Source organism: Pongo pygmaeus, chromosome 12, assembly GCF_028885625.2.
Source record: "Pongo pygmaeus isolate AG05252 chromosome 12, NHGRI_mPonPyg2-v2.0_pri, whole genome shotgun sequence".
In the NCBI taxonomy this organism is placed as follows: Eukaryota; Metazoa; Chordata; class Mammalia; order Primates; family Hominidae; genus Pongo; species Pongo pygmaeus.
The window spans coordinates 113,169,678-113,196,414 of NC_072385.2; the positions used below are offsets into that span (position 1 = coordinate 113,169,678).

General features: G+C 39.3%; 1 protein-coding gene across 3 annotated transcripts in view; it reads left to right on the forward strand.

Moving 5' to 3' along the window:
* The window catches only part of LDAH (lipid droplet associated hydrolase), a 137,770-nt gene that overhangs the window by 50,254 nt on the left and 60,779 nt on the right, over nucleotides 1–26,737 (forward strand). The window contains exon 5 of one of the 3 annotated variants that reach the window (XR_008500609.2): nucleotides 23,662–23,885. The exons of the other annotated variants lie outside the window; for them this stretch is intronic. The gene's annotated coding sequence lies outside the window, so the exon portion shown is untranslated. The remainder of the gene's footprint in view (nucleotides 1–23,661; nucleotides 23,886–26,737) is intronic. 3 annotated transcript variants of the gene reach the window in all.

Consider the following 26,737-nt stretch of genomic DNA (forward strand, 5'->3'; position numbering starts at 1 on the left):
TTACAATGGGCTTATGTGAATGTATGTCCGTAATGTTTCAAAGAATAATGCTGAGGGAGATAGGAAGTTTCTGAAAGAATGCCTTTGAATATAGCGTTATGGGAGTTCTTATGTTACACATTACTTGCTGTTTTTTATAAGGAAATATTTAAGAGCAGTCACTAGGTAGGACCTAGACAAGAATCTGTCTTTTGTGGGAAGGTAGTTTGTAAATATTCTTGCCTTTTTCAGAAGGAAGAAATGTATCATCATCATCATCACTGATACGCAAACAGCTATCTTTATGGAACACTACGTCTTTATTAAGTCATAAGTTCAGATTCTTACCTATTCTGTATCTTGGCGGCCTTTTTGAGACACATATTCACAAATACTCGCAAATATTTGCTGGATACCACTATGTGCCAGATATTAAGTGAGGCACTAGAGACGCAAAGACCTGTTTAAAGTGCCCAGGAAAGCAAGTGAACTGTAAGAGATATAAAACATAACAAAAAAATTGTACTTTCACTAACATATACAATTGAAATAACTCACTGAATGGATGCAATTCACAAGATAATTCATTTCTTTATTCAACAAACATATATTAAGCCCTTTCCATGTGTCAGATCCTGTGCTATGTTTTGAGGACATCCCAGTGAGTAAGACAGTCGTTGAAGTAGGAGAGCCTGGAGTCTGCTTGAGGAGACAGTCTAACCAATAGATGTGATACCTGCTGTCTTATTTAAGTTCAGGGGGTGTGGGAGCATGGAGTGCTGGTAAACCTAGTAATCTGAAGCCAAGACAGGACGTGATCGCTTCGTGGCCGCTTTGTGCTAGGATTTTAACTGTTTCTCACTCCATGGGATAAAATATCTTCAGTGGGGTCTCAGAAGTCACTAAGCACTTGCTCCTTTTCTTGCCAGCTTCACCTGCTTACTTCTTATTCATAATTGCCCTTAGGAAATGTACAACTATAGCCTCCCTTGCTGTGGTTTTTAATACTAAATGGAGGTTTTAAATTATTATTGGGTATAAGAAAATGTGTTTTTCATTTCTAAGTGTGAATTCAATAAATTCAAGATTGTACTCTGTTCTCTGTATTATTGTCTACTGTGTTGGGTGTTTTTTCCCTAAATAAGGTGTCTTAATCAGAATGCAGGCTTTATTTTTGCTTTTAGCATTTTGCACAGCTTCTAATCTCTTTTGTGCCTTCGAAGTCTCCTCTAGTACTGTGTCATGTGGTTGCCATCTTTATGGTGTCCAGCTCTGCCTCTTAGTGGTTCTACTTGCACAGTTGCTGTGAGTTCTGGCACTAGAATCAGGACACCTAGGTTCCAATATTTATTGTTGTTTTTTTTTTTCAGTCTGTCTGATCTTAGACAAGTTATTGAGTCTCTACTTCAGTTTTGAGTCTCAATCTCAGTTTCCTCATTTGTAAAATGGGGATAATAATATGTTCTTCAAAGGATTTTTGTGAGGAATTACATAAAGCATCAAGAATGATATCTGGAACTTTAAAGTTCCGAATAAGTATTAGCTATGATTATTATTAGGGAAATAACTCTAGAATCATTGTCTCAGTCATTAGGTTAACTATTGTATTAGGTATCTATTGCTGTGTATCAGATTGCCCCAAAACTTAGCAGTGTAAAACAATACACATTTCTTCACTCGTAGTTTCTGGTCAGAAGTCTGGCCACAGCTTAGCTGGATTCTCTGCTTCAAGGTCTCTCCCAAGATTTTAACCAACATGTCTTCCAGGGCTGCAGTCTTATCCAAAGGCTTTAGTTGAGATGGATCTGGATCCAGGCTCACTCTTGTGGTTTTTGACAGGATCCCATTCCTTGAGAGTTGTTGGACAAAGGGCCTTCATTCAGCAGTGGCAGTTGGGTAGAGGCCACCTTCTTTAACATGTCGGCCTGTCTAGCTTACTTCATTAGAGCACACCTGGAAGAAGAGCCAAGGAGACAGCCTGCTAGCAGATGAAAATCACAGGCTGTAACCCAGTTACAAAGTGACATCCCATCATGTTTCCTGTATTCTTGTTAGAATCAAGTCACTAGGTCTAGCCCACACTCAAGGGGAGATAATTACACAAGGGCATGAGTACTAGGAGGTGAAGGTCATTGGGAGCTGTGTTAGAGCTGCGTACCCCACCATTCTAAAATTAGAATTTCACTTCTGTGTTGGGCAGTCAAGAACATGGACATAGGATGTACATACATTGTTGCATTTATTTACTGGTATAGGCAATGACTTGGACCTGTCAAATAAAATGTAGCAAACTGACATGAAATGTAATTATTTGTTGTTAGTTGTCCCAGGTGTCTTAAACACTTTAAAAACATCAAAAAGGATACTTGCATATTTGAAATAATAGCATTACTGTTCTATAAACATAGGAAAGAAAATATTCATTTCGGAGCCCATCACAGGCTATTATTAACTTAATCACAGATCTGTTTTGGTTTTTGTGTTTGCTCCAGATCTGTTCTGCATGTGATGTGTGGTTTCTCTTTTGTGTGTTTGAAAGTGATTGTTCAACACATTGTCTTGAACCTTTCTCTTTTTTTGGGCTCATATTCACAATGTCTGTTGGGAAAGAAGTAGAATGCATCTCAAGATTAATGTGCTTTCTTATAGCTTTTTCAGTATCATAACTTTCTAATTATTGTCCTGCCTTCAGGTGTCCTTGCTTTTGCAGGAATAGTGGTGAAAAGGGGAAACAAAGATGAAACGTGAGCTTAACCTACTTTATTTGTGGAGACACAACTCAAACTGATTATAGAGTTTTCAGAAAGACATGTGAAGCTGTGTTTTATCTTCTTAAAAAGGGTGTAGGCTAGAAAATAATGTGTGCAATAAATTGTCCAAAAGGTCACCTCTTTTGGGGGGTAGGAGGGGCAGTGAACATCTGTATGATTTTTAAATTATTATTCAGAAGCTTTATCTGGTTTCAATTAACTACATTGTTGAAATTCCCTACCCCATCCCCAGCCCCTGTTAAACACCTGGGTCAGTGAATGCTGATGGTGTGATCCCTGCCAAAGTGTTGAAATTTCAGTGTCTCTGGGCTACTCTAAGACATCACAGTGCCTGCATGCCTGAAGTTAGCATGACATGCTCCATTTAAGATGCATTTGACAAATATGTTTGTGTAAGCCAGAATGTTACAATCCTTAATCATTTTGCCAAAAATAAGTTAGCTATTATGTTTTATAACATATGAAGTGTGATAATAAGAAACTTGTGTTTCCATCTCTTCTGTTATTTTTTACCGGAATATTTGACTCTTGTAAGATTTTGAGGACGTATGTGTAGTTTAGTAGCTAGCTGGTTTGTTTAGTTTTATTTTGGTTCAGCTCTTTGCAATATTTTCATAGCTAATTATAGGCAACTTGGTCTTAAATCATTTTAAGAGACTTATGGTATATGTCAGATATATTGTCTGACCTATATTTTAATATACTAAAAAAAAGTTGCCCCTTTAAAAAAATCTGGTATTTAAAATTATTTGTTTATCTAAACAAATTCCATACATAGAATTAGAGATATTCTTCATATATTTTGAAAGTAATGCTCAGTATAGGAAATTTAAAGAGAAACTTTAGCAAATAGGTAATTGGAAGACTGTTAAATAGTAGCTATCATGACTTATAATAATAAACATAATTGTTTTTAGATTCATAGAATCTTAGAACTGAGATAGGCTTTAGAGACAATCTGGCCCCATCTTTCATTTTATCAATGGGAAGTGAGAGAAAGGTCCCTTGCCAGGATTCAGCCTTGGCTCTGCCTGAATCTGGGGTGGGGCATACTGGTATTAGCTGTGAGTATAAAAAGAATCCAAGAAGGTATTGATGGCTCCTTCAACCTGTGGATGATAGCAGAGCCTATAGCTATTACAGTGTGCCCTGCAGTGTACACAACTGCTAGGTTCGTGTGACTCATTGTGTTGGTGCTCCAAGAGTAGGAAACCCCGTGAATGCTCTAGCAATTTCAGGATTGTGTGTTGGGGTTGGGGGAGAATAATACAGAAGCAAAAAAGTAATAATCTTATCTCCACTATCTAGAATCTTCTTTCTCTTATCAAACCTCTATATGTTAAAAATGTGTCACCTGATTTTGCCAGTAAATCTTTTTCATAAAGTCCAAGTTTGGGAGTTGAGTTGAAAGCCCTTGATTCTTCACTGAGTCTTGGGGTGAACTCCAATTAACATAACTTTAATTTTCCTCTAAGAATTTATATAACCTTTAATGATAACATGTTCTCCTCTTCGAGGGATACCAGATCCTTCACAAACTTAACTTTTTATATTATTTGGCCTTCTTGTGCACAACAACATAGAATTTCCTTTGTCTGTCTGGTTGGCAAAAATGTCTTCTCTCTGAATGAAATTTCTGGATTACTTAAAGTCACTCTCTTAAGTACCAGACTATTTTATCCAACTGGATAAAAATTTGTCTAAAATATGTTACTTACTTACCTGCCTTCCGCAATGCATATTGACTATAGAGGAACTTTTTCATAGTGATTTAAGGGCAGTGGTAATAACACTATTATTTTGATAGCATTATGCTAGAATAAAATGTAATCAAAAGGAATGTGCCTGTGTCCTGAAATTTCTTAGGTGATAATGCTTTTTCATTTTTTTAAAAAAATGTTTCATGTATGTCTATTTTAGTTTTTCTATCTCCTCTCTCACTGTTAAGTACCTCTTCTCTTCCCTACTTCTAATTTATTGCTACTAATTTGCTATGGGCAGAGAAAACCAATAACTACATTATAATTTTTTTCAGTAGGAATGAACAGGTCCTAAATAGATAAAGGAGTAAAACTGACAGCATTAAATATGTGGGCATTGTTATCACTCAGCCTTTTTTTCCTCTTCTTTTGAGATCCTCAAAAAGGATGTTTTGGGGCATTTTAAGTACTCAAAATTTTAGAGACTCAACATACAACTACAGCTGAGAAGTTTGCAAAACTTTACTAAAATAATTAGAATAACATGTTAGATCATGTATGTTTTGATTCAGGAATATACTTCATACTAAGGAAAAAATAGCTTCAGTGTTCTCCAACAATGAGATTATTGAGACTGTGGTTTACTTACACTATTCTGCTGAGCCTTCATGTCTGCTGTCAAAGTAAGACATGCTTGTAAGAAGCATTCATATTATGTCACTCAACTGTGTTTAACAGTTGAGATAATCTGGAGGGAGGGAGAAGAATAGGAAATAACTCATTTGTCATAGTAAATTTTGTCAGAATCCTATCCCTAGATTCAAGTGACAAGTGACAAGACATGGAAGGCAAAGTGAGGCAGTACTGTAAGGCTCAGAAAGTTTTGTGGAGAGGGGTGTCTTCTACCTGGGAAGCTCAGAAAAAGCTTCCTGGAAGAGCTTCAGGGCCACTGAAGGATGAGTTGTATCTGGAAGTAGAGGATTTTATATGGTGGCTAGGGGGTACTGTGCATTCTAGGCAAGGGAGACAGCATGAAGAGAAATGGTTTTCATCACTGGGCACAGGGAGCGGGCAGTGGGTGGTGTGACTGGGTTGCGGCAGAGTGTGCATGGAGGGGTCAATCAGGCATGAGGTTCAAGGTTGATAGAGATGGACAAAAAGCTGGGCTAGGGAGCGTGGGCTCGTTTTCTGGACAGCAGAAAGCCATTGAAGAATCTCTGATGATAGCAGTCATGCATCAGGTAAATTAATCTCTCAGAGAAAAGGAAAATGAGATGGAGATAGAAAAAGTGCAGTATAAAAAGTGAACATCCAGGTGACAAGAAAGTTTGCTAGTCCAAGTAAGAAATAATAAAGACAGTGTAAAGGATAAAATTGCCCGGGGAGATTGTTGAGAAAAGAGAGAGGTCATAGATGTATATCAGCGGAATGATTTCATTTGCCATAAAGGAGTGTTACAGGATCTTTGGGGTGTTGCTGTTCTCGCCAGAAACCTGTGGTTGGTGGAACCTTTGCCTGAGTTTTGCTTGGGCCCACTGGGCTCGTTCCACCCACTCTGCCTGACAGGCTATGCTCAGCTCATGCTGCCGGCCTGGATCCTATGCCTCCAAGGGAGACCAGAGTCAGGCGTGGAGTGATGAGGGGTGTGTGTGAGCAAGTATGGGGTCCAGCCACTGCACAGTCAGACGTGCTAGCTGCTGCCATGGGACAGGCAGCTCCAGGTGCCAGCATGGGTGCCGGTTCTCTGCAAGGCTGCAGCTGGACCAGGCACACCGTAAGCAGCTTCCCTGGCTGGCACCAGGGAATGTGGTGGCACCCAGAAGCTTAGAGACACTAGGAACCACAAGGACCCAAAGAGGGGGAGTCACAGCTCTGGCTCAGGGAGCTCCCAGGTCTGGGCTTCCTGAAGTGCTGCAGATTTTCTCTCCTTCTCTTCACTCGCAACATGGCGATCAGGGGGCATGTTTCAGCTCGGTTTGTGTTACAGCAGATCTTTTAGCCTCGCCACTCATCAGGTCCTGAGTTCTTGTCCTGCGACCAAGAAGAATGAGGTTTGCAGACATGCAGAGGGTGAGCAAGACAGAGAGGAGCTTTATTGAGCAATAAAACAGCTCAGAGAAGACCCGCAGTGGACAGCTCCTCTATGTAGCAAGGGTGTCCCAATGAGTGTTCAGCTCCTAGCAGAGAGGGTAGCTCCTCTCTGCAGCTGGTCATCCCGACAAGTGTTTAGCTATCAGCAGACAGGGTAGCTCCTCTCTGCAGCTGGTCATCCCATCCTGCAGCTCTCAGCAGAGAGGAGGCCCTACAGTAGGTGGCTCCTCTGTGCAGGCAGGTCATCCCTTTGTCTGGATCTCTTGGCAGAGATAGTAGCTCCTTTCTGCAGCAGGTCATCCCATTGTCTCTCTGTCCTCTGCTCTGCTCTGGCTGAGCCCGGGGCTTTTACAGGCCTCAGAGAGGAGGCAGTGCCCACTGATTGGTCCATGGGCAGCCAGGGGTAGGCCCAGAAAGGGCACCACAAGTCCCCTACTCTGGTCCCTGGGACTGGCAGCCTGGCCCCTAGCCTTCAAACCCTCCCTGGCCTGCAGGTGGGACCTCACCGGAGACCCTCCCCCTTCTGCCCAGTGGCCCTTCTGTCTCCTGCCAGCATCTAAGACACCCAGGTTGCTTGTGCCAAGGGGCACCTGCAGGCCAGTGCCGAGCCGCCCTCAACGTGCCTCCTCAATTTCCCCTCATGCTTGTCAGCATCCAAAGTCCAGAGGGGGCTGAGGTGGCAGGGAGCTGGCATGTCAGTGCTCCTCAAGTGTGTGCACACCCAGCCATGCTGTGACAGTGCCCAGGCTTGGCCCCAACCCTACTCCAAGATCAGAGCGGGCACCAGGAGCAGGGAGAGGTCAGGGAGTGGGAGCAGGCCTCTCCCAAGCCTTCAAGGGCAAGGGAGGGGGGCCTTCCCAGGCCCCCAAGGGCACAGAGAGGCTCAGGTCCACAGCCTTGATTTGGGCTGCTGCCTGCTTCTGGCTCTAGTGACTCCATGGAGCATGAAGCCCAGCTGCACCCCCTCACAGCCTGGGGCAGGGGCTCTAGGTACTTGCTGGGCCTAGGCCAGTGTCAGGGTAGGGGCGACATCTCCATGAGCTCCCCCAGTGGCCCTGGCATTCAGGGGCAGCTGGGAGCTCCCCCTCGCCCAGATTGTGGCCCTGCCCAGTGCACACCTCCAGGAATGGATTGCAGGCCCTGGCCTGGCCATCAGGAGTGTCAGGCCGGGTGGTCACCCTGATGCAGGGCAGACCCTGGGGACAGAGACCTGGGCGGCCCTGCGCAGAGCCCCCTCCTGAAGCGGCGGGAACCCTGCACCCCTGGCCGGTCCCCGAAGCAGGCATCACAGTCAGCTGCCTTGGGGACATGGGACCCACCACCGCCATTGCTGCTCCTGTAGCCACTCCTGCCACCGTCCATGCCTCCCCACTGTGGACAGCCCCCTGCTGCCATCAGGAGTGGGAAGAGGTGGAAGTCACAGAAAGAGGCAGAAGATATAATAATTTTCCAAACTATTGGCTGCAATCCATTAATGGATCCCAAAATCACTTCAGTGGGTTGCAACCAGTGGATCAGTCAAGACAGAGTAGATTGTGCTATAATAACACAATGTCAGTGGCTTTTAACAACAAAGGTTTGTTTCTTGCTCATGCTACAAATCCTTTGAGGGTAGCCTACCCCTATGAAGATCTCTCTATGCAAGCTTTCTCCAGAATCCAGATTGATGGAGTAGCCTCTGTCTGGAATATTCAAGTCCCATGGCAGAGGATATAAAGTGAATAGTGAACCACGCCTACATTTTAAAACCTCTGCCTGGAAGTGAAAATTTTCACTCCTCAAATTTTACTGGACAGAGCAAATCATATGACCAAGTCAGCCATCAATGAGGCTGTGAAGTACAATCCTCCCCAGAGAATGGAAGCATATGTTTGTGACTAATGAAACAGTGTTTTTAAACAATGTATAATAAAATTGAGTAAAATAGAATAGAATAAAAATATATTGCAGTAAAGGCATGTATTATGAAACTTTTGTTTCACTTTGTGTGTGTGTTGATAACATAGTAGATTATAATGTCAAATGTATATCTTACTGTGAGTTAAGGTAAAAAAAAAAAAAAGTGTGAAAACCGTTCATCTGGACTAGAGTACACCATAGCAGCTAAGAACAGAGCAAGAATGTCAAGAAAGGGGTAGATATATGGAGGATTACAGATGGCCACAGATTTTTTTGTCATTCCTCTCAAGAAATGAAACCTGTTTCCCTTCCCCTTTAAATTTAGGCCGAGCATGTGACTTACTTTCACCAATAAGATACAGTGGAAGTAATGTACTTCTGGTAGCTTCAAGTTCAGGCCTTAAGAGGACTGGGAGCTTCTATTTCCTCCCTCTCAGAAGCCAGCTGCTGTGTAAGAAGGCCGACTGCCCTGAGACCACAAGGCTGAGAGAAGCCCAAGCTAGCTACGTAGGAGGATCGTGAGGCACCAGGCCTGAGTGAAACCTTCTAGGGTGTTCCAGCCCATCTCAGCCCAGCCCATCCACCACTGAATGCAGCCAAATGAGTGAACCCAGCCCACACCACATGGAGCAAAAGAACCATCCAACTGAGCCCTATTTGAATTCCTGACCCGCAGAATTGTGAGAAAGCAAAATCATTGTGATTTTAAACTGTAAGTCTAGAGATGCTATGTTATATAGCAGTAGATAATTTAAACAAGGTAACAGGGTTGAATTTAACAAATGTTGAAGGCTTCAGGCTTCTAGAGTAAAAGGTTCTTGATGTCCTTGAAGACGGACTTTTTAGTGAAATAATGGGACAAGGGGGTTGCAGGAAGTTAGGTGATAAATGGATAGTGATTCCACTGGCCAGTGAAGGAGAAGAACACATAATAATTTAAGGAAGAAGCTAGTCAAGGGAACTTTTTTTCCTGTAAGTAGGGGAGAATTTAACATATGCTGAGGGGAACAGCCCAAGCATAGAGAGATGTCGAAAATGAAAGACAAATAGGAAATTTTGTTGGAACAGGTTTCCTTCCATTTGTCTTTTAGTCTTCATACTTGAAAACTTGGAAAATGGAATTTTTCTTAATATTTCTATCTTTGCAAAAGTGGTTTACCCCTTCCCTGGGGTGTAGGGGGAACATATATTACATATTTGGTTCTTTTCCATATAGAAAAAGTCTAGCTCAATTTTTAAAATTGATGTTATTGTCATTACTAACAGTGATTATACCTAACATGCGTTTGAAATTTATAAAACATGTTCACATGTAACAAGGTATTTTAACAATCTGATTTTTCCCATCTTAAAGATGAGACTGAAGTGCCAAGGAGCCATGTGTCCAACCCATATGTCAACTAGTAGAAAGTAGCAGAGCTGGAACTCTGTATTCTGTTTTCTAACATTCCCATTATTTGTTTTCTATGTGAGTTAATTAGAGAGGTGATGATTACAGATGGTTAGACTAAGGTGCTTTCACGAATCACCAAACTATTTGGCCTAAACTTAAGATTTCTATTTTTGCTTTTTTAATATTTGAGTTCTTCAAATACACAGTGAGTGTTTTAGTAGGAAGCAGGTGAATACATTGGGAGGCGTTCAGAGAGAACTGAGAGAAATGATAGCATGTGTGAGTGTTCTGGAGCATAGGAGATAAAGAGACTGTTGAGGCCTGGGCCAAGGGCAGAAATTAAACTGAAAAGATAGTAAATCAGAGTCCTAGAACTGAGCTGGGAACAGAAGGAGTATGAAGGAAATTGGAGGATTCTGCAAACATAGTGCATAGTAGTTTGACAATTACCTCTATGTGACCCATTAATAAATCCTGCTGCATGAAAAACACAGGCTTAGACAATCAGCACCTAACTACTCTGATTTCTGAAAGATTTTCCATTTCAGAAAACCGTAAGTCTCTTACTCTAAGTTTGTATTGTAGATGATGAAATGCTATTTTTCCAATCACTTATGCATTTATTTAAGTATATATGTATCTGCATATTTGTGCGCACACACACATTATCTTTTCTGAATTACCCAGAATACCTTGCTAAAAACTAGACACATGGACAGTTTCAACTTTTCAACTTCAGCCATTTTTAGTTATCTGTGTATTTTTTTAAATCCTGAAATTGCTTTCAAAGTGGAAAAATTGTGTGGGCTTTTTTCATCTTTTCACAACTCAAAGACGACTTAATATGTTTTTCTCAAACTTTGCAAAAAAAAAATCACCTTTGGGCTGAAACCAAGCATGGAAAATTTCACCACAAAGGGCTAATTTTTTGGAAAGCTGCAAGAAAGTGAAAACAGGGGTTTATAATAGAACATTCTTCATGCATGTTAATACTTAGTACTTTATCTAATGCATTTCATCTGAGAATTTCTGAACACTTTTCAGATTTAAATATTGAGCCGTTTTAATATTTGTGTACCAATGATATATTGTCAGATATCAAAAATTCCCCCATCCTCTCAGATGTCAAATAGCTTGGGAATTAATGAGATGTGTTTAAAATGACAGGTAGGGCAAATGAAGTTAAGTGGCTGCTAGCCAGAGAAAGCCATATATTTACTGCCCAACGCATTTTATCACTACCTCTTCTTGGCCCAGGAGTACTGTAGTTGTAAGTAAAATATAATAGATGACACTAGGCACTAATTTGAATAAGCCAACATGTCTCAAAGTAGTGTCAACAGCACCTGTGATCTTGTTAGAAATGCAGATTCTTGCTCCTCTTCACCCCCCAAGGGGTGGGGCTCACCAATACATTTAACTAGCACTGCAGGTGATTCTGATACATGCTTAAGTTTGAGAACCACCTACCTAAGCTTTCCAAAAGCTTGGAACAGAACGCATTCAAATGCTGTGGACAGTTAAATCTGTCCTTGGTCTTTCTGTGATGTCAGCTCTGTCTTCTCATATCCCTTGGAAGCAGGAGGAATATGAATCAAATTCTCTGAAGGAAAGGTCTTCTGTATTAATGTGCTCTAGCTCTTTCCACCTATGATGTCCATAAACACAGAGACTCCCTTGAGTAAATGTGCTGATATCAGCTTGTTCAGGGTAACAGCACTACCAAGGTGTATTTTCTCGTTTCCTTGAATTATTAGGGTCAAAACTGAAATGGGACTATAAATTTCTTTCTTATTTCTTTGAAATCTTTTAAGTTCTAAGATGGTATCAGATGTGTCAGTGGAAGTTGATTGAAGCTCTTTGGTGTGTAAGTTCTCAATCTGACGCTTTGCAGTAGCCCTCTCTGCATTTCAGCAAACTCCACGTTCTATATTTTTGTGTCTTCAGGCACTGAAATAGTTGTTTACGTGGCATTGTAACAAGTTTTGAACATATTACCCTGGTGATGTAAGTCACTAGTCTGTAGTATGTGGGCCTTTAGCTAATCCTTTTAGCTTAGGTTAATTTCTTACAATAAATAATTTGTAGAAATTCATAAAAAGGACAGCAAGTTCTCAAATAAAGATGCAAAGGATGTGAACAGATAATTCACTGAAGAACTAATATATCAAAAAGCGTGTGCCTACCACAATGTGTGATACGGTGTTTAATGAATTAGTGTATAGTAGTATACTTAATGATGTCTGTTTATATTGAGTATGGTAGTATTTGCTAATGTTCATTTGACGAATGAACCTCAACAGTTATCAAAATTAACTATTACTATTACATAGTCTAAAAGAAAAGTTGTGTTGTGTATGTGTGTACTTCAATATACATTTTAAGTAAATTTGAACAGGTAAATACCAGGTGGCTTATAGTAGTTTTCTCTGGTGGTTAGGGGTAAAGATTGTATTGGAGTGAAAACTCTACATTGTTTCTGCTTTTCTTTATAATGACCATGTATTATCAGAAAAAAATAATTTCCATTAAAAAAGTATTCGTACCCTTTGAACCTACTAATTCTTTTCTTTGGAATTTATATTAAGAAAACAGACAAAGATCGAAAAAATCATGTGCAAAACTATTATCTATTATAACAAAAAATTGGAAACATCCTAATGTCCAACCTTAAAGGCAAGGTTAGGTAGAGTATGGAATGTACAGCCATTAAAATTATATTTGCAAAAGACATTATAATACATAAAAGTTAATTATAGAATATTAAGGATGTCAGAATACATAGAGAATATGTGAATATAACTGTATAAAAATCACACATGGAAAAGCTTGATAATTATAAAATGAATTTGGTGGTTATATTTAAGTGGTGAGTTTGGGGTTTTTTTCTATTTTTTCTTTTTGAATTTTCTGTAATCACATATATTTATTCACTATTATGGTCATTTAATGGTCATGCATTTTTCTCTCTTTTTTTTTTTTTCTTTTAAGGTGATTTGTTCATGTTACTTTATAGCAGAAAGTTGTTCCAGGATAGATCTTTTTTAAAAATTTAATTTAATTTTGGATTCATAGGGTACCTGTACATGTTTATTACATGAGTATATTATGTAATGGGGGGATTGGGCTTCTAGTGTACCAGTTACCCAAATAGTAAACATTGTACCCAATAGGTATAAATTATGTTTGCTTTGTATATTGTCAAGTTCAGTGCAGTCCTTCTTAGGGCTCAAGTTATCCTACAGGGCCCATATTAAATACCAACCTTCTTAAGTCCTTCTGGGTACAAGATAGTTTATAAATAGACAAAAGAACAAATAAGTCATTAGCCAAATGTCACTTCCTGCATGAAAACTTTGCTGATTGCTCCGATAGAATATAACTTCTGCTACTTTTGGGCCAATCATATTGTCGCCTGTTAGCTTTTCTGTTGTGGCTTGTAGCTTAAGCGTAATTTTTTTTATAGCCACAAGAACAAGAGCTGGCTTGTTTTCTTCTCTGTACCCTTGCAAGTTCTAGCATAGGGTCTTACACATCCCAAAAGGAAGACATCCATTTTTTTTTTCATTTAATTAAATTAAACTATATGAAAGTTACATCAGCAGCTTCTGCTGGTAAAATTCTCACTTGGTTCATAAGTGCCACTGACTTCTTCTGTTCATATAGATTAACCACTGCATTGACCTTAAGGAAACAGTTGTCTTGTTTGACAGTGAAAGAGAGTACAGATCAGCAGCAAGAGTTAGCAGCTATATGCATCCAAAGGAGCAATACTAATTCAGCTTCTATAAGATAGAATTGAAGAATATTGTTATGGTCTCGGAATAGTTGAAGATTTCTTAAATTGGACAGCACAAATGTTTGTACAAAATACTAATGTAAGTGAAAGGAAAGAGCTTAGGGGTGTGGCAGACAGACTTTAAGGTGGGTGGCGCCTCATGATCCTCACCTCCTAATGTTCATTCCTACATGTAATCCCCTCCATAAGTGGATATGACTGATGACTTGCATCTAACCAACAAAATATGATAAAAGTGACAGACAGGAATCACATGATTATGTGTATGTGATTTACATACCTAAGATTGTAAGGCCTGTCTTGCAGAAGTCTCTCTCCCATGCTGGCTTTAAAAGCAAACTGCCATGTTGTGGGTTGTCTGTGTTGGGCAGCCTATATGGCAAGGAATTGCAAGGGGCCACTAGAAGCTGAAAGCTGCCTTCCATCAACATCCAACAAAAAAACTGAAATCCTTGATCCTACACTACAAAGAACTGAATCCTGTCCACAACCTTAATGATTTGTATCCTTCCCCAGTCAAGCCTCAGATGAGACTGCAGCCCTAGCTGACACCTTGATTGCAGTCTGGTAAGATGCTAAGCAGAGAATCCAGCTAAGCTAGGCCTGGACTCCTGATGTGCAGAAACTGTGCAATATCAAGTTTGTATTGTTTTAAGCTGCAAAGTTTTAGTAATTTATTACATAGCAATAGATAACAAATCAAGAGGAAAGTAAAAGGGTAATAGCAACTCCTTGTTTTCTTTGCAGGAAAACCCACCACTAAGACCAGTAGTGGCCCTAAGTTAGTATCAGCGTTGTAGCAGTAGCAGCTAGCCTAGCTTTTTCCCCTGCCACTTTTCCCTGCTTTTACACTGTCCTACCCACTCTTCCTACTCCACTCAATTACCTAGACTTTTGATCTTCCTTGCAATTTTTTTATTAACATTACTTCTCTCCCCACCTCAAAAAAAAAATAATTTGGGTTGTTGATAAGCATGCCTTTTGATAGCTTGCCTGGTGATTATTTGATGTAATAACAAAATCACAGGTTGGGATTAATTAGCATCATTCATCCTACTCTAGGTTGAAGCAGATCTTATTTGAAAATATTGCCATATTCAAATCTCATCTGACCAAGAGGTTAATAGTAGTAGGATATTGAGAGGCCCTGTGTTATCAGAGAGTGGCCCATGCTAAGGCAGAGGTGATACATTTGTGAATTCCCTTGCATTTGGGTGGATATAGGTCTGAAAAATATCGCTTGTACCTGGCCACACTGAAGCCTTGTTCATAGAAGAGCACATTCATAGAGCCTCAGTGGACAGACTATAACTATCAGAGAAGATATAACAGGGAGGGGAGTGGAAACAGATGAACAACATTCTGTGAAATTGCCTCTTTTTGGCTTTTGTTTAGTTCAGATAGAAGCTTCTTTCTAGGTCTGTTTGTGGAGATGAGAAGTATGATTATGATCTTTAAGAAAGGAAAAAGCTCTCTAATATGGTTAACGAGCATGTATGAGGTTGTTTTACGCTCACTTCTAGCTTGTATGGAAAATCTGTGAACAATATGCAATGTAGGCCACAAACAAATTCCTGAAATGGAAAAAGCCTAGCAGGCACTACATGAAAGCTAGGCACTAAATGAAAGATGCTTCACAAGAATAAAATGTGGTTGCTTTGAGATCTCACATTCCAGGCCATTTCAGACTAATTGTATTTGTTTGGGAAGAAGCAAGATTGTCAGGTATCAGGAAGGTGTATTGATACATAAAAGACGGAAGCTGGCGTCATACTGCGAACCTCTCCCTAGGAAGCCAGACAGTAAATCATTTTCCAGGATCAGTCATACAGAGACCAGAGGGAGCATGCATGAATGAAGACACAGTCTAGAAACTCCATTTCAACAAATAATTTCTCCCCTCACCAGTACTGTTATGGGAGTTTCTGCAAAAAGCCAAATTGAGTGTTAGAGATTCAGCCTTTTCCCCTTTCATAATCTACTACCCTCAGGAAGATGCTGAGGAGCTTCTTGTAACCTCTTACAAAGGAGAAAGTCTCTGAGAGCTTCAGTAATATTATATTAATGCCAATAGACATTTTTTCAGAAGAGATTTCATTAAAACTTAGGGACATATTCTGGTTATCTGGGTACCAGGAGGGTTCTCCTTAAGGCACTTGTTTCCTTCCATTCATAGTTTCTGTGTTTGCCTTACAGTCCCTGCACTGAGGGCTCCATCCTGACTTTATAATTTCTCATTGTCTAGATATATATTTTCCTATCTATGTGCCTTTGTTGAGCTACTTCCTTTCTGCTTTGTCCCACACCATCTAACTGATGCCTCCTGTTCTTCTGGAAAATCATCTCAAACATGAGCTCCTGTGTGAACTCTTTCCTGATTCTTCCCAGTCATTTTTACTCTGTCCTTCCTTTGGTAACACTTTTTCTCATAATTCTTCTATATTCCACCCTATATTATAGGCATTGCATATTTCTTTGATTTTTCCTATTAGATTTTTCAGCTTTCCTTTTAACTAGAGCATTATCTCCATACAATAACTCTTTTGTTTGTCTCCCTGCCTCATTCTAGATATTCCTTCTGACTTAACATTCTACTTCACTAATCCTCACTTGAACTATGTATAAACACCTTTAAACTCATCTGTTACATCCTCAATTTTAGTTATTCTATTTTTTGCCTATAAAGTTTCCATTTTATTGTTATAATTACTAATTCCTGCAAATCTCCATCTTGTCATTTAATATCTTGATCATATTATAGTTATTTTAAACTCCCTATCTGACTTTATTCTCCTTTGTACCATCAACAATTTTTAAAATTATACTTTTATAAAAGTTCAGAGATCATATATTTGACATGAAAGTAAATAAAGATTGTGTCTGATAATTCCAACCTCTAAGTCTCATGTGGTTGCACGCCTACTTCAGCTTTTTCCTTCTTTGCTTTGGTTGTATTATCTTGTCTATCCATATGCTTGTGTATTAGTCCAGGTTTGCCAGAGAACCAACCAATGGGATGTATGCACATGGAAAAAGGTTTATTATAAGGAATTGGCTCACATGTTTATGGGGGTTGACAAATCCCAAGATCTGTAGTCAGCAAACTGCAGACCTAGGAAAGCCAATGATGTAATTCTAGTTTCAGTCCAAAGGTCTGAGAGCCAGAATTTCTGATGGTTTAATTCCAGTCCAAAGGCTGGCAGGCTCAAGACCCAGGAAGAGCTGGTGTTTCATTTTGAGTCTGAAGACAGAAAAAAAAAAAAAAAAAAAAAAAGTCCCAGCTTGAAGGTGGTCAGGCAGAAGGAATTCTCTTTTATTAAACCTTTTGGTTCTAGTCAGACCTTCAACTGATTGGATGAGGCTCACTCACATTAGGGAGGGCAATATGCTTTATTCAGTGTACCATTCAAATGTTAATCTCATCCAGAAACACCCTCACACATCCAAATTGTTTGACCAAATATCTGGGCACCCTGTGGCCCAGTCAAGCTGACATGTAAAATTGACCATCACAGCTTGGTAGGTAAGTATTTTTTTAAACTTAGTACCTGACATTATATGTGAAAAATTATTAAAACAATATTAAAATCTTATCTTCCTCCAGGGAAGATTTACCTTTGTTTTTGCAGTTATTCTTAGGATAGGTCACTTTGATGCCATTGGGAATTGGGCTGAATCAAAGTTATCTTTGGAGGGGCTGACCTATTTCCAGTTCATCGTTACTTCTAGGGTATAGTCCTTTAATAGTTTCTACTGAAAGCCTAGAGTGCCTTCTCTTTTATGGGCACAGAATTCCCAGGTTTTTCCTTCAAGCTCACAAGATTTTTCAGAAACTCTCTTCAGCTTCTTGGCTTCTTAGCTACTGCTTGCAAATCAGCAAATAACAAAGAAAAGCTACTTCAGCACTCCTCTCTGAAGTTCCTTTTTCCCTAGCATTTTAGCCTTCAAATCTCCTCTGCCTCTGATGCCTTCAAGGGGACTTTAAAAAATTTTCCCAACTTTTCTAATTGTTCTTGGCAAGGAGATTGCTCTCCAACAAGATAGCCTGCCATCTTCACCTCCTATCAACACCATTAGTTGGTGCTGACCTTTAAGTTCTTCCAGCTCTGCTATTGAGAAGTATGTCATTTCAAGTTTTTAATTATTTTTGTGAACTGTCTTCTTCCTCCGGAAAGTTTTAGAATATTCACTTTATTCTCAGTATTATATTTTATGATGATATTCCTTGGACTATTTATCCTTTTTAATCCAGAAACTGGCATACTTACACACTGAAAACTCTTATATTTTTTTCTTTTCTTGTTTTCTCATTATTTGTGTGTTATACTTTCAGAAAAGATTTTCTTGATTTATTTTCTTTTCCATTATCCATTTCTTTCGATTTTTAGTTTTTTGCAATGAGAAATATGGGATTTTTCCCTACTTTATCTTCCAATTCATCTAATTAAACTTTTGATTTTGGCATCTATGCAAATAGTTTCTAAGGAATTTCTTGTTCTTTTCTTCCTTTTTGTAATATCCTTTTTATTTTTACTTCATGGGTCTCTTCCTCTCTCTCTCAGGAAAACATTTTTTAGAGTTTTTGGGCTCCTGCATTGTCTGTATTCATTCTGAATTCCTTTCTTCATACTTTTAAAAAAATACTGATCTGTCTATTGTAAGTGAAGCTTTCCTCAGATGTCTGGTACTTATTCATTATCCACTCATATTTAAGAATGAGGCACCAGGCTGGGCACGGTGGCTGTCACCTGTAATCCCAGCACTTTGGAAGGCCGAGGTGGGTGGATCACCTGAGGTCAGGAGTTCAAGACCAGCCTGACCAATATGGTGAAACCCCGTCTCTACTAAAAATACAAAAATTAGCCAGGGATGGTAGCACACACTTGTAGTCCCATCTACTCGGAAGCCTGAGACAGGAGAATTGCTTTAACTCGGGAGGCAGAGGAGGTTGCAGGGAGCCAAGATCGCGCCACTACACTCTAGCCTGGGTGACAGAGTTAGACTCTGTCTCAAAAAAAAAAGAAAAAAAGAATGAGGCACCAAAACTATCAGGAGGTTTTGTATGGGAGTGGGTTTGGTCAGCTGGTCAGCTGTACTACAGGGTAATTGGACAGGTATCCAACTTTTTTGGTGTGGTATTCTCCAGTGTACATATTTTTTCAGGAGCCATTAAGTCTCTTCAGAAAAACATTTTCAAACCACTTATCTAACACACAGCATCCTGAAGCAGACAGCTCAAGGAGCTGGAGTTTGCATGTGAAAATGTCTTAGCATTTAGTGTTTTGGCTTTCACTTATACTGTTTTTATGATGTTCCTTTTCCCCTGTCTTTTTCTATGCCCTGTGTCTCCAGGTCAGGAGCCTCTTTCTTCTATTTCTACATAGAATAAACCTCCAGGCCATGATGGGGTTGTGGAGAAGTTGCTTGAGGGTATTAGATGAGGCAAGTGTCCCAGGGGACTGGCTGCCTCTCAGTCAGCCTTTCATTCATCAAGTCTGCTCTGTGCCGTGCACTGTTACTGGCACCTGTTATGGTCTTGGATCCATCTGTGAACAAAATAGGAAAAGAAACAAAAAACAAACTCTGCTTATGCAGAATTTACAGTTTACTAAGGAGAGATGGTAATAAGCATAAAAATGAGTAAATTAATATGTTCAAAGGTGATACTGCCTTGATACAAAGAGTGGAGCAAGATAAAGGGGATTGGAAGCACCGTGGCTGGGGGATAGAGGGCAGTGGTGGACTGCAAGTGATTTTTAAAACTTTTTATTTGGAAATAATTTCAAACTTACAGAAGAGTTGTAAGACTAAGAATAGTACAACAACACGAGATACACTTTTACCAGATTTACCTGTTAACATTTTACCTCATTTGCTTTATTTGCTCCCCTACACACACACACACACACACACACACACACACACACACACACACAAACACAGACACACAATATTTCTTCTTGAACTGTTTGAGGATAAATTGAATATATTATTGCCCCTTATCCCTAAGACCTCCTTAAGATGTTCTTAAGAATAAGAATATTCTCTTAATCAACCACAGTACAGTTATCAATGTCAGTAAATGTAATATTGATGTAATACTTTAATCTGCCTTGCATATTCCCATTTTGTCATTTGGCCCACTAATGTCCTTGATAGCATTTTCCCCCCTCCACTATGGTCTGGAGAATCAGGTATTGCCTTGAATTTTCATGTTTCTTTATTCTCCTTTAGTATGAAACATCTCAAGAGTATTCCTTTGTTTTTTCATAAAACTGACATTTTGAAGAATATAATTCCTTTTAAAAAAGAGATTATCCGATTTTGTATTTGTCTCATGTTTTCTTTTGACTAGATTGAGGTTTTGCATTCTTAGCTGTAAAATAATACCTCATAGATGATGCTATGTCCTTCTCAGAGTAGGTCACCTGTAGGCACATGACATCCAGCTGCTCATCATTGGTGATATTAATTTCAATCACCTGATCGAGATGTTATCCAGAATTTCTCCACTGCATGCTTTACTTTTTCTTTTTCTTTTTCTTTTTTTTTTTTTTTTTGTGGCGAGGGGGAGTTGGAGTCTTGCTCTGTCACCCAGGCTGGAGTGCAGTAGCGCGATCTTGGCTCACTGCAAACTCCGCCTCCCGGGTTCAAGCAGTTCTCCTCCCTCAGCCTCCCGAGTAGCTGGGATTACAGGCACTTGCTGCCATGCCCGGCTAATTTTTTAAGTATAATAATAATAATAATAATAATAAAAGAAAAAAATAAAAAAATTAATAAATAATTTTTTTTTAAGTTTTTTTAGTAGAGACGGGTTTCACTGTGTTGCCCAGGCTGGTTTCAAACTCCTGAGCTCAGACAATCTGCCTGCCTCAGCTTCTCAGAGTGCTAGGATTATAGGTGTGAGCCACCGCGCCCAGCCTGCATACTTTACTTTTTCTTAGCAATGAATGTCTGTGAGGAGGCACTTTTTTTTCATGTCAATATCCTGCTCTTCAACAAAATTTTCTCCTAGATTCAACATCCATTATTTATCCTTGCCTGATCCAGTCTTTACCAAGATTTTCTAACTGTAGTACTTTCTTCACATAAACCCATTAGAACTCGACATTCTTTTATAAGCAAGAACCTTCCTTCTTATGTATGTTTAATTTGTATGTATATATGTATTTATCAGCATGGACTTATGAATTTCGGATTTATTAAAGGTATATGATTCATTACTATATTGATTTTGGTGATAAAATTATTCTGTATTTGGCCACTGAGAGCCACTTAAGTCTGGCTCCTGTTGTAACTGCAATTTTAAGCAAGATGTTTATTAGGCGTCATAGAAGTGACTTGCTGGAGGTAGAGTTAGCCACATGGCTATCTAGGGTACAAGGGTTCTAAACAGCAGAATAGTTATTACAAAGGCTTTAGGGCCATGAGTATGCCTGTTTGAGAAACAGCAAGGCCAGTGTGACTGGAGCAAAGTGACTAAAGTGTGAAGTAATAAGACAGGGAAACTTTCATTGCATTTGCCCTCCCCACACTCTTATATCTCCTGTGGTCCAGAAGAAACATTAAATATACCCTTATACCCACCAACAAATAAAGAAGTAAAACCTGCCATTAAGCCAACTTCTTGAATTTATTTTGTATATTGTAAAATCCAGATAGCTACATATAGATATGTACTTTTTGAAAATGTATCCCGTCAGCCAGTGGTAGTTGTATTTCCATGGAGATTATTCCAGTCACCTGTATTTGAACAATTATACAGGATCTGACTGTAATTAGAAAAAGGAAACAGAGGCCAAGTCAACCTAGTACAAGTTTGGATTTCATATTTTAAATCATTGGTTAAATAAAAACAAAGTGAAGATGAAAATGTTTCTTTTATTAAAAAAGATAAGAAAATATAAAATTGGAGCTTTTATTAATTCATACATGTCTCAGAGAAATAATAGTCACAGAGAAGTAGCAGACAGTGGCATGCATTTATTAGCTTCTCACATTATTATATTACACTGGAAACATGGGCTGTTACTGTATGGTGAAACTAGAATTTAAGGTGGAGAACCAGATTGACCTGATACATGTGAGTGTTTATGAGTTTCACATTGAAGGTGCCTGGTTTTTGTTGTTGCTGTTGTTGTTGTTGTTTTCTCTCCAAAGAATACAGCTTAGAATGAGTGAGGCCAGCTCAAATCATGTAGCTGTAACTGTCAACTTGGCGAATTTCTGAGTTATCAGAAAGTGAGACTCTTTAGGCATGATGAGGCCATAAGTCAAAGAATATCAGCAGCCATCAGAAGCTGGAAGAAGCAAGGAATGGATTCTCCCCTAGAGCTTCTTGACACAGTGTAGCCAGGGCATCTTTATTTCAGCCCAGTGATACTGATTTGGCCTCCAAAACTGCCAGAGAGTAAATTTTTGTTATTCGAAGCCACCCATTTGTAGCAATCTGTTACAGCAGCTGCTAGAAACGAATACATTGCCATTGATACTTGATGGCTATTTCAATACTAAGACCTGTATATCTGTCTTGTTCAGTTTGGGGAAAACTTTCATGCATTATTTCTGTCATGTTCCCTTCCCTCCTTCCCTGTCTTTTCTTTCTAGCCCTCATTTAATAGGACATTAGTTTTCCTGGATTGGGTGTCTGATTTTCTTTCCACCTGTTTATCTGTATGCTTTCAGTGGAATTTTTTTCCACTCTATCTTTTTCACTGATTTTTTTTAATTGAAGTATAAATTTTTTAAAAAAATACTACTGTCTTGACCAGGCACAATGGCTCATCCCTGTAATCCTAGCACTTTGGGAAGCCAAAGTGGAAGAATTTCTTGAAGTCAGGAGTTCAAGACCAGCCTGGGCAACATAGTGAGACCCTGTCTCTACAAAAAATACAAAAATTAGCCTGGTGTGGTGGTGCATGCCTGTAGTTCCAGCTACTTAGGAGGCCGAGACAGGAGGATCACTTGAGCCCAGGAGGTTGAAGCTGCTGTGAGCTATTATCATGCCACTACACTCTAGCTTGGGCAACAGAGCAAGACCTTGTCTCTATAAAACTAAATAAATTAAAAAAAAAAAAAAAGAATACCACTTTGTTTACTGAGTGTTTCTTTTATATCCCACTCATCATTGATACAGTATTTTCTCTTAGCTCTAAGCAAATTACAATTTCATCTGATTCTTCATTGTCTTTTCCTCTGAGTTTCTTTTATATTTGTTGTGCTGTCTTTCATGTTAGAGGCTTTACCTAATATCTGTCAATCTGTTGTTTCTTTATGTTAAGGAAGTTTTTCCCCCTGAAATCAATGGATGAATGGGAATCATATTTTTAACTTATTAGAATAAGTTAAAAATGTATAAATAGAATAAATGCGTTTGCAGGGCATTTACCGTCCTAATACTGAGGGAGAGCATATGTGTGTATTGTGGCTTGTTGTTACACCTATCTCCTAGATTCATTGAAGATAGAGGTTATGTTTGTTTCATAGTCTCCTCATTGGTTTGTAGTAATTTTTCAAAAGAAGGAAGGAAACATTTTTACCTTACAATAAAAGTCTGAAACCACATATTTTATGGTGATCTATAGGAGGACTAACTGGAAGCACTCACAGGGTACTGTCCCTAACAGAATGTGCATCTTTCATGCAGTAATTATACTTTACTAGTGGAAACTACATTCCAGGAAACCTTTACATAAAGGTTTTACAGTGTTGAAAATAAAAGATATGCTTTTTACCTTTAAAAAGAAAGGTGGAACTTAATTGAGAATATTATAGAATTATTTCAAAATCAGACTGCTTTAAAAAAAAACAACTTCAACTTTTATTTTAGATACAGGGGCTACACGTGCAGGTTTGTCAAACGGGAATATTGCATGATGCTGAGGTTTGCGGTACAGATCCTGTGACCCAGGTAGTGAGCATAGTACCCAACAGGTAGTTTTTCAATCCCCCTATCCTCAAGTAGTCCATAGTGTTTATTGTTCCCATATTTATGTCCATATGTGCTCAATGTTTAACTTCCTTTTGCAGGTGAGAACATGCGGCATTTGGTTTTCTGTTCCTGCGTTAATTTGCTTAGGATAATGGCCTCCAGCTCCATCCATGTTGCTGCAAAGGACATTATTTCATTCTTTTTTATGGCTGCGTAGTAGTCCATGGAGTATATGTACCATATTTTCTTTATCCAGTCTACGACTGATGGGCATTTGGGTTGTTTCCATGCCTTTGTTATTGTGAATAGCACAACAATGAACGTAAGTGTATGTGTCTTTTTGGTAAAATGACAAAATTGTCTTTGATTTAATGGTCACAAATGTGCTTAATTACTTAATGCAAACTTTTGCTGTATGCATTTGAAAAGCATCTGTTAGTTCTATCAATTGGAAATATTAGCTGTATTTACTGAACAACTGTCTAGAGCCATTGAGTTAGGTGAATTTCTTGCTTACTGACTAACACAGAGTATATGATCCCCAGTTTCATGATAGAACATTTTCAGAAACCGTGGGGGCGCTTTTGATGGACAAAGGCTATCAGCAATGCTATCCAGTCCCATTAGGGAAGTTAAGAGTCTCCCCAGAGTCAGTTGTCCTTTCTCTAAGCTCTGCAGAAGCTGAGACCTCAGAAGTTTAGTAAGGCAGGCCGGGTGCAGTGGCTCACGCCTGTAATCCCAACACTTTGGGAGGCTGAGGCAGGTGGATCACCTGAGGTCAGGAGTTTGAAACCAACCTAGCCTATATGGTGAAACCCCGTCTCTACTAAAAGTACAAAAATCAGCTGGGTTTGGTGGCACGTGCCTGCAGTCCCAGCTACTAGGGAGGATGAGGTGGAAGAATTGCCTGAACCCAGGAGGCGGTGGTTGCAGTGAGCCAAGATTGCACCACGGCACTCCAGTCTGGGCGACAGAATGAAACTTTGTCTCAAAATAAAAAAAAAAAAAAGTTTAGTAAGGCAGAGGTAAAAATCAGGAACTAAATTTCGGTTATTGCTGAGTCTGGGAGATACCATGGTACCACCAGGAGGACTGCTACCCTTATGAACCTGTTCTGTCTGGGAGTAAATGGGAGGAGGAAACCCCCTTCAGAGACCTGTGAGGAAGAAATAAACATCAGATATGTCTTCTTTCCTGAACTAAGCAGGACAGATCCTAACCTGTTCCATTATCAAAGCTGATGTGGGGACTTACACACTTCAGCCATTTGGGCCTAACCTTTTGTCTGTGAGTTAACTGCTTATATTCCCAAGGTTTAGTCTCTATCTCATGGGGTCTTAGCTGCCCTAACTGATGGATTTGCTTCTTACCACATAAAATTGAACAAGAAAGCTGTACTCTTTGCCTTCCAGTTGACTTCCTAGATGCTGGGAGTGTCCTGGGGCAGCTTCTGTGGCAGAAATCCCTTGTGGCTGGGGCTGTGCTGTGTGCCCTATACATGCCTCTGGCTGTGGGCCTTTGCATTGTATTATTCATCCTTGGCCTGAAACCCTGTCACGGATACCTTTGCCTCATCTTAGTACTGGTATAAAAATGGCATTTTAGTGTATGGAACTGAAGTATATATGTTTCAGAATATCTTTTAGCAAAGTTAAATAGGGAATAATTTTCTTACTGGTTTCACTGAATAACCCTGTATTCTACCATCAGCACTTTGCTTGTGTAGATACTCAGTGTTTGTCAAGGAAATTTCTTTCTGAGCTGCTTTTCAAAGGTTCCTTGGCCCTTATAGAGAAGAAATTTTAAGTGCCCATTTTGTATGTTTCTATTTTACTCTTCATTTCCCATGTCCTGATACTTCTCTAAATGTCTCTCCCACTAGACTTTATGTTCTCTGAAGGCAGGGACTTTGTCTTGTCACCCCTGTGTCTCCAGCACTCAGCACAGCACCTGGCATACTGTAGGTACTCAGTATATCTTCATGAATGAACAAATGAACAAACCAATGAACAACCAGTAGATCTAAGGAATGGCTCCCCCTCCCAGTCATGCTAGGCCTGCGCTTTTAAATATTGGGGTTTTTAACTTAGAACAGTCCTAGTGCCATTGCCAAACATATTGGTGGGGTGTGTGTGTGCTTCCTGACCCATACTTAGCACTCCAGCTCCAAGTTGATGCCAAGTAGCAGTTTCTTGATCAGCAGAGCCATCCTTTCACATTCTGTGTAGCTTTACCTCTAGGAACCATGAGAAAGGCCTGATATTGCCAAAGCCCATAGTAGTCACGTGAGAATTTTGTAGCTGTAGACCTTAAGGTTTGCTATTCACTATTCACTGAATTCCGAGGCTACCTGGAGAACACTGTTTAATTCAAAATAACAGGTGCTCCCTAAGAGATAGTTGTACTGCAGAGCAGCAGGTAGAGAATAATTTGCAGTGAGCCTGGAGCATCTTTGTTTTCTGAATGAGCTCTCAGTGATTCTGAATCGGAACAGCCCAAAACGAAGTGGTTTCCACGAGATTTCAAGCTGAGGAGAACAGCATTTTGCATTCAAAATAAAATAAGTGCAGAGAATATAAAATGATAAAAGCTTGAGAAGAATTGGTATAGGAAGATACTGAAGCTAAGTTTCAGATGTTTGTGCAGTTATAAGTTATGTAAAGACCTCTGCAAATATGCAAACATTCCTTATAATTAACAACCGTGACATGAAGATTAAAAGTATGAAATGGCTTTTTTTTTTCACATTCCGGTAATTAAAGTGTAGAAAAATCGCTGCCCCAGAGGTCTGAATATAATTCACATGAATGGAAAATGGCAAAAGTGGTTAGTTTCTTGAGTACCATCTTAACTGAAACATACTAAAATGGCATAATTTTGTTTCAGTAATCAGTAGTTGAAAGATCTCATGCTTTACTTCTTAGGGTATGGATTTAATTATTTCTGGAGCTAAATGATTTGAGACACTTGTAAATAGTAGTAATTGGTTCAACCATAAGAAAATTGCCTCCAAACAATAACAACTACAAATAACTTATTTTGTATGTAAATATATAGTATATGTAAAGGTTAATGGCGTGGATTCAGAAGTCATCCTGCTTGAATTCATATCTCTGTCACTTTGTGGCTGAATCTCAGTTCTCTCTTCAGTGGAATGAGGGAACTTCATAAGGT